The following is a 12,268-nucleotide window of genomic DNA, read 5'->3' as shown; positions in this document are numbered from 1 at the left end:
TGGTTCAGTTTACCATCCAATTACTCTATATCAACAGTTCTATTGCTTTTTTTGGAAGTTGGCATTCCCCAGGAAGCAGAACTGCTTTTGGTGGTTCTTGTTGTTATGTAATAAATCTAACTGGTAACTTTCAAGGATGCTGATAGGAGTAAAGAGAGACCATTCCTCAAATATCACAGAACTTTTCTTTATATCCGAGTTACTGATGAATTTCTTCTAAGAAATATCTTAGGAGATGTCACCAGATTTGGGAACACTCCACATCCAGATGTTGCATTTGTTTGTGGTGCTGGGTAACCTCAAATAAGGATAGGTTCAGTTACCTTCAGGGTTGATTGATACAAGGCAGTAAGACCAGAATCCTTGGGGAAGGCTGTCCCTAGAAAAATACCACTCATTCTATCTTATGTCTTCACAATGAACAGGATGATTACATCTTCCTTTTTGGAAATTTACTGAGTTTCTGTGTTTTATGATGCTGACCCAGCAGCTATAACCAGGGCACTTTTGTCTTCTGCCTTTGCCAAAGATGGCTCACAATCAGGGCTGTGGTGCCATCATTATCATCATCATCATCATCACCACCATCGTCACATCATCTTCACCATCTTCAATACCATCACCATAATGATGAGGTAATCGCTACAATGTATATAGCACTTATAACATACCAAACACTCTTTCTTCTACTTTATATATACTAGTATTCATTTACAATGCTCTGGGGACATACATTAAGACTGGCATTGTTGGAGAGAGTAGATATAGACACAATTGTATTCATATTTGAAGTATGGCAAACTCCTCTCACAAAATAGCTTTGAGGCCAAAAGGAAAGGCTAGAGGTGATGCTTGAGGAATAGAATTGGATAGCAGGGTCCTTTTTTTTGGTTCCTTATTTTTCATCTCTAGAGCTCATCGTAAGCAAAAGTAAGAGGGAGGAAACAAACATTGGTTTCCATCACCCCACTTTGGTTAAACATATCCTTTTGACATCTTTCCTCAAGCACCTCAAAAATCTCCATCCTCCCCCATCTCCAGTCATTCACTGTAGTGCCTGCTTTCCTTGGCCTGGCACAGACCCTTGCAGGGCTGGTCCTTGTCAGGCTGGGTCCCCACTGGTACTTTCCTGTCTTGTGGTTCACTGTGGAGGGGACACTTTCAGCATCAAGGAGAAGGTCTGTTAAGATTCCAACCCACTGTTGGTCAGACCATGTAGTGTAAGATTCAGTTAGTATAAACATTCTGGCTTCCTCTAAACTTTTAGCCAGTTTTTTACATTTTGTATAAGATTCAGGAGCAAGATTTTTGGGAAGAAAAGAAAGGAAAGGAGAGATTCTGGGGGCACGGGTGTCTGAAACATTAAGAGGGGCCGGGGAAGGGAGGAGAACCTTTGTCTATTCCAACATTTTGCTGAGGGCCTCGCCCCAAGAGCACGGCTAATAGAGATGCAGATATTTCATTGCTGCCCCCAAAACACACCAGCATGGTAACAGTGGTCTTTACAAACTGTCACCCATCTTTGTCTGACATGGGGAATGACTCAAATGGTGGGAATGTCCACACGAGCACGACAGGAGACATGTTCTTATAGATTGGAGTGGGGAACTAACCTAAAACAGGTGGTACCTGGTGGTAATTGCAATTGTAGATTCTTTCTTTGCCCCTTTGAGATGTAAATATTTTCCTAGTCTCTGCCTGTTTTTTAAAATATTTTTATTGACTTGTAGAGAGACAGGAAAGGAGAGGGAGAGAGAGAAATATCAATATGAGAGAGAAACATCAGTTGCCTCCTGCATGCACCCCAACCAGGAGACTGAACCCACAACCTAGATATGTGCCCTAACCCGGAATCAAACTGGTGACCTTTCAGTGCATGGGATGATACTCAACCAACAAAAACATATTTACAAAAACAGACAAATATCATTTTACCTAAGCTGACTCTCAGTGAATTTGGAAAGCCATTAACCAGGAAGACAAAATAACTTTATCATGGTGTTTTGTTATTTGGACTCATTTTTAGGGGAGCTGACATATAAAATATTTCACATCCTTTTAATCACTTTCAATAAATCCAAAACCAAAACCAAGTGCTTCTCAAATCTTTCTTTGCCATAAGATATAAAATAAATAAATAAGGTATCCCAAAGATACCTTGTATATATGCATATATACAAGGTGGAGCAAAAGTAGGTTTACAGTTGTGAGCATGTGAAACACAGAGTTTATTCTGGTACTATCATTTATTAATAATTGTATTATTTTCCATAAAAACAACTGTAAACATATTTTGCTCCACCCTGTATATACATTTATTTATATATATACATTTATTTATATGAATACACACAATTTTATACACATACACACACACATAATTAATGATAGCTATCATTTGTTTGTAGGCTTACTGTGTGCCAGGCACGGTGTACTTTACATACACAGTACTTTTTAAATGTCTCTTCACTTAATCCTTATAGCATTTCTATGGGTTCAGTACCATTATTTATTTCACAGACAAGAAGCCATGGCTGAGAGAGTTAAATAACTACCTGAGATCACTGTCAGAAGTGGGATTTGAACCTGGTTAATCGGTCTACAAATCATGACATCAGGCCTTTAATGGTTGTCCTTCAAGGATTCACTGAGCTACCTCATTAGGATCTGGCCCAGAGGAAAACCTGTATTTCCAGAAGGAACTAAGAAAAACCTGTTGTTGAATTGTACCTCCTTCCCACCTCCCAGAGGTGTTGTAGAAGATTTCATTCTTTAGAGAACTTCATCTCAAAGTCTGCCCCAGCCCTTCGCCCTCTCCCATTTCCCTTGTTTCTGTCACTTGTAATTTCTGTTTTGTGGCCTGGCCCCATCTTGGAGCAGCCATTCTGATCTTCCTGTCAGGGTTGTGCTGACAAGGACAGCTGGGGATCTCCCTGGGTGCTTCCAGAGCACAGCATGCATTCCCTCAGTGGGCCACAAAGACTAGCAACTTCCTCTCTGACTCATGCCTAGGAGAGATTCCAATATTTTCTCTGTCATTCTCTCAACCACCTGTCCTCTCAGGAGCACTTGGGTGATGAATACAACACAGACAATGCACTGTGGTGTCACCAGTTCACAACTGATGACACCAGAAGGAGTAACAATAAATAATGAGAGCATCAGGAAGCAGCCAGCAATGGTTTCTACTGATTTCAAAATATTAGCAATTCCAGACAAATAAATCCTCATTAAAAAAAACAAACAAGTCTTTTTAGCTTCTAAGTTTTTTGCCTGAGATAGAAGGAAAAAGGGTTTTCCAGAACGAATTAGCTTCATTACTTTTTATATCAGAATCTATGATTAAAACAATCACAGACAAAATTTCAGAAGCATCACACTACCTAGAAAAAGTACCTCTGGGACTCTCAATGGCCCCATGCACTGGGGCAGGTGATAATTATGTTTTTACTATAGTGCTTGTCTCCCTCATGTGAAACATAGTGAGGTTTTTTAAAATTAGATTTTTCAATTACAATTGACATTCAATATTATTTTTTATTAGTTTCAGGGGTATAACATAGTGGTTAGATAGTCATATACTTTAAAAAGTGGTCCACCTGATATTTCCAGTACCTACCTGGCACCATGCACAGTTATTACAATACTAGTGCCCCAGTGCACAAATTCGTGCACACTGAAAGAAAATTAATTAGAAGGTGGCTGGTGGGGCGGGGCTAGGCGAGATGGGATGAACACTCCCTGGAGCCAACCTCCCATGGTCCCTCCTCGGCCAGCTGCACCTGGGGCGGTGCTGTGGCTCAAAGGGCATCTGTGGAGGGAGTGGGGTCCCTCTGGCAGGTGGTGTCCCTCGGCCTGGCCTGTGGGGACTGGGCTGAAACTAGCTCTCTGACATCCCCCAAGAGGCCCCAGATTGTGAGAGGGCAGTTCTTGGGTGATGCACCCCGGAATTGGGCTCTTTCCTCTTTAGTTCCTGGGTGCGTCACTCGAGAACTGCCACTGTCAAGTCACTGCAGCTCAGCAGCTCCTGCATTGAGTGTCTGTCCCCTGGTGGTCAGTGTGCATCATAGCTACTTGTCGGATGGTCAGACGGTCACTTAACCTTCCATATATATAGACTAGAGGCCCAGGGCATAATTAAATCATGCATGTGTAGGGTCCCCTAGGCCTAACCTGCCATCAGGGCCATGTCCGCTGCCCTACGACATCTTGCACGCTCCACAGACGCTGCTGCTCCTTGCTCTCCACCCAGATGCCAGGTTCTCACCTTCACCTGGGCCGGGCATTCACCAACTTGGAGGAGGCTTATAGGCAGCAGCCCCATTGAGGAGCCACTCTTGGCGCCCTCTCCTTTGGCCATGACCTGTGGGCCACCCTGCCTGGTATTGGGATACTGGGATGCTCTTCTGCTCTGCTGGCCTCTGCTCCGTCCGGGCTCGGTTAGTAACTGCCGCCACTGCCACAGTAGCCGTGCAAGAGTAAACCCGGCAGGCCGGTGGCAGACACAAGTGCACACTCCCTTACACTCCCCCTCGTACCTCTTAAAGGTTGGCCCTGCCCTCTCAGATCCGGCCAATCCCGGAACCCTGCTGCCCCGCCTCCAGCCAATCCACTTGCTGGCCACCTCGCCCCCTGCCTTCCCAACCACCCCAGAGGCTCTCAGTCTTTTGAGCCACGTTCTGAAGTCTCAACTTCGAAATTAGGTGAAGGCAGGGAGAGCTACCTGACACTCACCAGGAAACTGAAGTTCAAGGCTGAGTGTAACTGCAGCTTGGCTCTGCATTCCCTCTCATGGAGCCTGTCCTATTCCCTCTGCGCCAAGTGCTCAGGTCCTGTCCCTCCCTGATGTCAAGGGCCTATTCTGCCTTGTCATTGGCTGCCTCCTGATGATGGATTGTGATAGCGTGAGGGCATAACAGCGTGACAGTGTGACGACCACCAAGGCTTTTATTAGTAAGACTAGTGGTCCGGTGTACGAAATTCATGCATGGAGGGGGGCTTTCCTCAGCCTAGCCTGCAACCTCACCAATCAGGGACCCCTTGGGGGATGTCCAACTGCTGGTTTAGGCCCGATCCCTGTGGGACTGCTGGCTCCTAACCGCTCATGTGTCTGCTTGCCTGATTGCCCTAACTGCCTCTGCCTGCCTGCCTGATTGCCTCTAACTGCCCTCCCCTGCTGGCCTGATCTTGCCCCTAACTGCTCTCCCCTGCCATCTTGATCACCCCTAACTGCCTCTGCCTGCCTGATTGCTCCTAACTGCCCTCCCCTGCTGGTCTGATCTCACCTCCAACTGCGCTCCCTGCCAGCTTGATCTCGCCCCCAACTGCCCTCCTCTGCAGGCCAATTTGGTTCTGATTGGTTGGTTTCTATGCCAGTCAGTGTGAAAAGCTCTGCCTCCTAGGCAGCCATTGGCTCCTCACAGTTCACCCAGATTTGGTTCTGATTGGCCGGATTCTATGCTAGTTAGCATCTCCAGGCCTATCTCTGGGCCTGATCAGAGAGGCGGGGCTGATCAGCAGCTCCCGCAGAGGCTTGGAGAGAAAGAGAAAGGTTTGGCTGCTGGTGAAGCCCGGAGAGAAAGAGAGAGGCAACAGCTGATCAACAGCTGCCACCGAGGCTGCAGATCAGACCCTGCCTCTCTCTCCGGGCCTGATCTGCAGCCCCCCTCGGCAGTCAGTGCTGGGTTGCTATGCCCACACTGCAACCCAGCACTGACTGCAGGAGTAACTTCCACAAGCCTTCAGTTGGTCATTACGGACCCTGGGTTTTTATATATTGGATTATGGACTATATTCCTTATGCTGTACTTTACCCAGTCAGGTTTTAAAATTTTTATTTTTACTATCTCTTTATTGATTTCAGAGAGGAAAGGAGAGTGAGAGAGACAGAAACATTAATGCTGAGAGAGAATCATAGATTGGCTGCTTTCTGCACACCCTCCATGGGGAATTGAGCCCGCAACCTAGGCATGTGCCCTGACTGGGAATCAAACTGTGACTTCTTGGTTCATAGGCTGACACTCAACCACTAAGTCATGCCAGCTCAGCTACACAGTCAGGTTTCATTCTGTAAGCCTATGGAAAGCATTCTGCAGGTATAGAAACCTGGGCCACTTGGATTCAGGGGAGCAATGGTGAGGTCACTACAATGTTTTCCCTCCAACTTTTCTCCTTTCTCCCTGTGGGAGTGGCCCTCCTCTCACTAGGCCTTTAACACATACAGCTCTTGCCTTGGGTTTAATGTAGAAATTTTGTTTCTTACTTTGTTACTCCTAGATATTTTTTAGTGTTGATGTTTAATTGAAATCAATATATGCTATCCTAGATAGGGAAAGTTAACATGATTTAAAATAATAATTTTGTCTAATTATAAGCACTTTGTAAAGTACAGAAAGGATAAATATCACTCATAAGCCCATTAACCCAGAAGCAACAATTGTTAACAGTTTTTTTTTTTCCCTCCAGGCTTTTATTCTGAAGCTCTGTTGTTTTCAATGAAAAGACATGGTCCCTACCCAAAAGGAACTTACAACACAAATGAGAAAAATTGAGCCAAAATAAGACCGAAAACCCGGTAACATGTAGAATGATGATGACGGTGATGATAAGAAACAGCAATTTACATCCTTTTCTGATTTTTTATTTAAAAATGAGAAAATAATAAAAAGCCACAGATAGAGTTAATTTAGGAAAATAGGAGAGTTTCTGACGTTCCCAGTGAACAAGATATAGTTAACTGGTGGCTATAAAATGGCAAGTGGATGAGCATAATGAAAACAGCTGATGAATAAATATGGGGTTAAATCCAAGCCTAGAAAACCAGAAAATAAATGTGAGATGATTCAGTACCAACCGTATTTTTGATAGGCTCATTGATTTTTACAAAGTGCCACTGAGACAATAGTGCCTGGAATCAGTCGCTTCCCGCCTTGTCTGCCACTTACTGTGTATTCAGAGTTAAGCTATGTTACCTCCCTAATGTTGTTTTCCCATTATAAAATAGGGGGAATAGGCTGTGTGACTATTAAATGAGAGAATCCATCTAATGCATTTAATACAGTCCCTGGTGCATAAGTGCTCAGGAAGCATTAAGCCTCATTAGAGGTAGTTAATGTAAGGCAGGGGTTAAGAGGATAAGCTCCAGTCCAGTAGGACCAAAGCATCAACAATAATCTCTATTTAACTGCTTTTTTTTTTGTCTCAAGAGTTTGAAAATGAACCAGCTTGTGTCTTTGAATTTCTTTAAGATAATCATGAATTTGTCAAAGGTATTCATGAAGTGCTTCTGGGAAGGCCAGAGTTCTCTATTAAGACTTTTTGATTACAAAAGGCTCTTAGAGAGTAGTGGCTATCTACTATTAATGAAGCCACATACATATTCATCATTAAGATGACAGAACTAAAAGGACAAATCTTTACCTTAAAAAATGTAATGTTGGATATTTAGCGTCCATTGCAACGTGACCTTTGTAACCCTCAGAATTGTCCTTATGGTGGGAGTGGAGAGAAGAGACAGAGAATCTGAACATATGTGACATTCCCTGATATTTATAGCAAAGTCAAGAACTTTTTACCCAGCATTCAGAGGCTTTAGCATGAAATTAGGATAATTAGTAAAAATATACATTTTAAAAACTAGAATTTATTGTTGTCATATTATAAAATTAAATAATGTTTATTTTAGAAAATTTAGAAACAATAAAAGAGAAGAAAGCACAAATCTTAACATTTTAGTATATTTCAGTTTTTATATAAATGGCTACATTTAAATATTAAAACATTTATAGTTTTAAGATGAATCTTTTAATTTCTATGTTTCTAAAGAATCAGGAAGTCAATTTACTTTGGTTTGCTGGGCATTGGTTTTTATCAGAAGATAACCAAAATTAGTTATGTGCGCTTTTTTCCTTTTGAGTTCCTGCAGGATAGGATCTTGCTACTCAACGTGTGGCCCAGGAACCTATAGCATTGGTATCAACTGAGAATATACTAGAAATGAAGAATCTTCAGACCCAACACAGACCTAGTGAATCCAAACTATATTTTAATATGATTTCTTGGTGATTGTATGCACATTAAATTTTGAGTAGCACTACTGTAGAAACAATTTGACAAAGTTTTTTGTTTTTTGGTTTTTTGCCTAATAAGACAGTGTCGAAGGCCTGATTAGTTCCTATTCTCAGAACATCCTCCCCTACCAGACAGTCAGCAGCTTCCTGGGCTCTCACTTCCACAAAGCATTGTTGGAACAAGTCTGATTAAAGACTCACCAAACAGCTAGGAGATGAAAGACACAAAATGAGCCTGGGACATTCCAAAATGTCAGTAAGACTCTGCACATCTAAGGGCTGTATTGTTCAGCATTTTATTACATTTTCAAAGTACTCTTCCTGGGCTCACTGTTGAATGACCAGGAAATGGTGTTGAACCAATTGAAAAACCCAGCAATAAAGTTCATCAATAGTTTCATCAGTGGGGTGCAGGGGTTTATTGATGTGGAAAACTGGGGCTGACTTAAAGCACAAACAGAAGGAAAACATTCCAAAAACAGCATGTCCTGGAGGTAGAGCAGCTTCTAAGACGGGAGTAAACATGTACTTTCTTAACCTCACATACCTTATTTCCTGGAATAGGAATGTAGCTACAAAGCAGGATTGTGGAAATTTCCTGATGAACATGATTAATAATAGTAATAGCCTGCAGTTGACAGCATTTTATGATTCACACAGTGCTTCTCAAACTTTAATATGCAAACTTTCATATGGAGGTCTTGTTAAAATGAGGTACCAATTTTGTAGGTCTAGGCGTGGGGCCTGAATTGGCCTTTCTAACAAATCCCCAAGTGGTGCTAATGTTGCTGGTCCACAAACCATATTTTGAGTAGCAGGTTCTTACCCCGACCTCTCTCAAGATTCACAGAAATTCTATGAAGTAGGTAGAGGAGACATTTTTCCTCCCTTCCTCATCAGAATATTGGCTCTATGAGGATAAGAATTTGGTGCGTTTTGCTCATTGCTATATCCTAATTGCCTATAATAGTAGGCACTCAATATAGTTTTGTTGGATGAATGAATTACTGCATCTTAATTTTACAGAGGAATTTAAATAATGCTTTAACCAAAGTCACATTCTAATAAGTGGCAAAGCTGGTATTTGACCTAAGGAACTACTTAAATCAGAGAGTTTGGCACCAAAGAATCTACTTTAGTGATGCTTTCTTCCTTCCCTCTCTCTCTCTTCTATTTTGTAAAGGTAAACATTTTTTGAAGGAACCTTTTACCGGTAAATTGAAGTATAACAGAAAAATGGCCAAATCATAAATGTAAAATTGGTTAACTTATACAGAGGAGTTTTACAGAACCATCTTTCATATTTAGAAATTACCAGTTCCCTGTAAACCTCCTTCATACCCCCTCCCAGTTATTAGTCTCTCTTTCAGAGATAGATGCCATTATGACTTCTATCACCTTAGAATAGTTTTGAACTTTATAGAAGCAGAATTTTATAGTATATACTCTTTAGTTTACACCTCTTTCACTCAACATTATATTTGTGCTCTTAAATATAGCAGTAGTTTGCTCATTTTCATTTAAATAGTATTCCGTATTGTAGAGTATGCATATTCCACGAATATACAACAATTTATCATACATTTTACTGTTGATGGACATTAGGATTGATTCTAGTTTTTTGCTAATATTCATAGTGCTATAGTACTGCTATGGGCATTTTTGTACATGGTTTTGGTGAGCATATATACATATTTTCTATTGGATATGTACTAGAAGTGAATGTTTCAGATTTTGGGTATATTTAGTTATTATAGATATTGCTAGCCAAACAGTTTTTCAAAGTGCTTGTATTAATTAATTCTTTTGTCTTTTCTTTGATTTTGTAAAAATCAAATTTTATTCTGATTCTATCACTGATGGCTCTTTAACTTTCTTAAGGTTATTTTATTCATATGTTAAAATGAGCATTTTAATTCATAGTTAAAATACATATTATTTGGCCAGTTGTTTTGGTCTCTATATGCCCAGTGAATCATTTACAGGTATCCTGAGGAACTGAGGAACTTACATGAAAGTGACCTTCTGTTGTTTTTTCTGTGAATGAAAATGTTCTGGGAAACACTGAAGAGGACAAAAGAGAGGGAACAGGAAGGAGGAGGACTTTTGGATATTCCCACAGATGGATGATTAGTCGATGAATTAAGGAGAGTCCTTGTCCCTGGATAATTCAGAATGAACTTATTTTCCCTTCACTCAGAGCTAGAGCAGCAATTTACTCTGGGTGGCTTCACAGTGAACAGTGAGGAGAAGGAATCTTGTATTATAATTAAAGAACCATTGTCCTATAATTGAGACATATGTTCAGGTGTGAGTCATTGAAAAATGATCATATTCTTACTGTGAAATGAGAATGGTCCAGGTGCAGCTGGTTCCTCAGAGAAGGAAAACTCAGCATGGTGCAATATGTGTTACAGGCAAGGCAGTGGGTGTGGTTTGAGGTACCATGTTGCTTCTGGCTCAAGTTCTTGGGTTTTATTCCACCTCTTGCTTGTAAGCCCTCTATTACTTGTGGCTATCAGTAGAGCAGTTCTTCCCAAACTTGAGCCTCCAAATTACCTGGAGAACTTCCTGAGTCCCACCTCCAGAGATTTCTAATTCAGTAGGTTTGCCTGGGGTCCAGATTTTCATTTTTAACCAGTTCCCATGTGCTGCTGCTGCTGCTTTTGTGTGGGCCACGCTTCGTGGAGCACCCAGTAGAGGTTTTAGAGAGGTTTTGAGGAACGGATGAGTTTAATGGGAAAGACTGAGTGTGTCAGGTGCTCTGAGGGATGATGATGATGATGATTATGAAATATAGCCTAAAACAGAAAAGTGTACGAAATGCAGTTTAAAAATATGTACTTGTTTAATTTAAAGGATAATGTCTTAAAAAACTCAATGTATTCACCAGCCAGGTCAAGAAGTAGAACATCCCAGTGCGTTAATGTATGCCTGGGGTAACTTGGCTAGCTCATATTTTGTTTGTTTGTTTGTTTCCATCTATAGTCATGATTGAGGTTGACTGTAATTTTCCTTCTTTGTATTACGTTGGCCAATTTTTGGAATCAAGGTTGTGCAAAGTGCATAAAGAATCAAGGAGTATTTTTCTCTTTTCTATAGTCTGGAATAGTTGGTGTTAAATTGGAATTAAATTGTATTTAAAAATCAATTTATATGCATTCAATAGTCAAATATTCTTGCACCATATGAAGGAAAATATCTCAGAAAACCCAACACAAGAGACTAAAGTGCTGACTCAGTATCTTTAATGGTTACAAAACTATTAAAGTTTCCTACTTCTTGAATCAGTTTTTGTAAGTGGTGCATTTCTAAATTACTTTTTATTTCAACGAAGTTTTCTAATGTATTTTTCCTTCATATCCGAGGATTCAACCAGTATATATCAAAAATACTGTTTTCATCTGTGGTTGGGAATTCCTGGTTGAGAATCTGCGGTTGGAAATGCTGAAATACTGTTTTCAATCAGGGGTTGGTTGATCTGAGGAGGCAAAACCCATCTATAAGTGGACCTGCGAGGTACAAACGGGTGTTGTTCAAGGGTCAACTGTCCTCACCTAGCAGCTGTGGAAGATAAGCCTTAAATGTAAGATCCCTTGCTTATTAAACCCAATCTGGAATGACCAGCTTCTTTCTCTGGTATCTCCTTGACCTCCATGTATGGGTTGGAAGGGAGGGGGAGAGTTTGAAAAGAAATGACTCAGGTGTGGGGTAGTAGCTCATTGTAGTTTTGATTTTCATTTTCCTTATGGTTACTGATGCTGAATACCTTTTCATGTACCTGATGGCCCTTTGGATGTTTTTGGGAAAATGTTGATTCATTTCCTCTGCTGATTTCCTTTTAAAATTTCTGATATTATTTGTGCTTTTATTGTTTAAATCTATCTTACCAGAGGTTGGTAAATTTTATTAGTTTTTTTCTTCATTTCATTATTTTATTTTATTTTTTCCATCCATTTAACCCCTCTATGCCCTCTTATGCCTTTTTTGTATATATTGTTTAACTTATCCACTTATTTTTATTATTTATTTTAATTAAGCTGTTGTTTTTCCCCCTTCTATTTTTTAATCTATTGTTTTGTTAATCCTCACCTGAGGATATTTTTCCATTGATTTTTAGAGAGAGTGGAAGGGAGGGGGGGAGACAGAAAGAGAGAGAGAAGGAAGCATGGATATGAGAAAGACACATTGATTGGTTG

The 12,268-nt window shown here is 40.7% G+C and overlaps 1 long non-coding RNA gene across 1 annotated transcript; it reads left to right on the top strand.

Annotated features, from left to right (window-relative positions):
* Positions 1-432: 432 nt before the first annotated feature.
* On the top strand, positions 433-6,622 carry LOC106726376. The gene is made up of 2 exons (XR_001362441.1): positions 433-635; positions 6,466-6,622. It is a non-coding gene; the product is annotated as an uncharacterized LOC106726376 (long non-coding RNA).
* The last annotated feature ends 5,646 nt before the right edge of the window (positions 6,623-12,268 follow it).

This window comes from Myotis brandtii, unplaced genomic scaffold (assembly GCF_000412655.1).
Source record: "Myotis brandtii unplaced genomic scaffold, ASM41265v1 scaffold257, whole genome shotgun sequence".
Classification (NCBI taxonomy): domain Eukaryota; kingdom Metazoa; phylum Chordata; class Mammalia; order Chiroptera; family Vespertilionidae; genus Myotis; species Myotis brandtii.
Note: the sequence above shows the minus strand (reverse complement) of the source record. Positions and strands in the feature narration are given on the sequence as shown.